Source organism: Desmodus rotundus, chromosome X (assembly GCF_022682495.2).
Source record: "Desmodus rotundus isolate HL8 chromosome X, HLdesRot8A.1, whole genome shotgun sequence".
NCBI lineage: Eukaryota > Metazoa > Chordata > Mammalia > Chiroptera > Phyllostomidae > Desmodus > Desmodus rotundus.
In genome coordinates this window covers 56,767,636-56,769,366 of record NC_071400.1, presented here as the reverse complement: position 1 = coordinate 56,769,366, position 1,731 = coordinate 56,767,636, and the positions used below count along the sequence as shown (strand labels likewise).

The 1,731-nt window shown below is 42.7% G+C and overlaps 1 pseudogene; it reads right to left on the bottom strand.

Moving 5' to 3' along the window:
• Positions 1–791: 791 nt before the first annotated feature.
• LOC112296326 (large ribosomal subunit protein eL36-like) lies at positions 792–1,111 on the bottom strand (annotated as a pseudogene).
• Between the last annotated feature and the right edge of the window lie 620 nt (positions 1,112–1,731).

Genomic DNA, 1,731 nt, shown 5'->3' with positions numbered 1-1,731 from the left:
CAGTCTGGTTCTCAGTCTTGAACTGTGTGAGGGTGCCAGAAGTGAGAACAGACTCATCCTAACTGAAATACTATGCAATGACTTATAAAGCAAAAAAGTCAAAAATCTAGAACAAGGCTTCCTGTTTCCAAGAGCCAGAATGCTTTTATATGTTCTCAGTATACAGAGACCTGGGGAGTAGAATCATTCAGCCAAATATTGCCTGGATAGGTGGGTGGCCTGTGGTGGGCTTTTTCACTCTAGAACTGAGGGAGCTCTGTGATCTGTCCATGTCCTAGAGCAAAAATCATATCCTTAACGACCCCAGATCCAGGATTTTTCTCCCTTAGATTATACACAATGATTTGTACATCCTTGAATTTGGTGCCCCATGTTGGTTAGCCCCCTTGGTTGACTCGTTCTTTCTTTAGACTTTACCTATTTTTTTGACCCCTGCAGCCATGTCTGTCTCCTCTGATTATAAGATACACACATCTTAGCTTATAGCTCATGTGTATGAAGGGTCTGTGAGACCAGGGGATAGATCCAATCCACACCATGGTTTTAATTGCTTCAAACTGTCCTAGGAGCTCACAAGAAGACTGGAAGGAGCTCCTGGAAATTTGATGTGGTTTGTGGTAGTCACGTTTCCTTTGTGTCTACCCTAGGCCTGCAATTGAGATAGGAGAGGATATCAGCCTCGTATAGTCAGGGAAGTTGTAATTCACAATTTGCCTCAAATGACTAATTCAGAGAGTATACATGCATTTTTTTTTTCCTGAAGAGGTTTTATTACACAGAGGGGATAGGGCTCAGTCCTTCTTGGCTGCTGCCTTCCTCATGGCTACAAGGACATTGCTCAGCTCCTCTCTCTCTTCCTCTTGGAATGGATGTGTGTCCCCACTCTTTTCTTGATGAATTTCAGGGCCCTCTTATCCTTAGAGATCTTGGGCAGCTCCATGGCTCACTGTTCATAGGGTGCAAAGCCACACACTGCTCAGATCATGTCCCACAAGGACTTTGTGTGTTTGGTGAGGCCCCTGCAGTGGCAGCTGTGCCTCGGCTTGCTCATGTTCTTTGTCACATTGTGGACCTTGTTGAGGCCCATGGCCATGGGGTAGTGAAGAGCCATGGCTGCTGTTACTCAATGGCTGCCATGGCAAAATCCCTACATGAATATTTTAATGTTGTGTGTTCATACCAAAGACCATACAGTGTGGGACAAAAATAGGTTTACAGTTGTGAGTACATGAAATGCAGAGTTTTTTTCTCGTGTTATTATTTACTAATTATTATTTTATTTTCCATAAAACAACTGTAAACTTACTTTTGCCCCACCCTATGTTTTCAGCCACTTTACCAAAAATCCATCTGTGCAATGTGCCCTATGGACTTTCATATTTGGAGATCCAAGCTCGCCTACAGAATGGAATCGTTGAGTGCCAACTTAAGGGGAGTCCTTGGCCTACTGAAATATTGATATTTGGGGATTCTCTGATGTCCAAAAATCTTCATTGACATGTAACCTAAGGTGGTAGAAGGACACCTTCCTATGGTAATATAAAGATTTTGTTTGGCCTTTTCTGAACCCTAATGGGGCAGAGTTGATTTTAAATGCAAAAGCATCTGAGAGAATTTGTATAGTAGTGATGGAACCCCCAGGTCAGGCATTTATTCAGCAGCAGGTGAGTCAGACATCTGGAATGATAAGTATATTAGAACACTTATTACTTCCCCATCAAAAGTTTGACA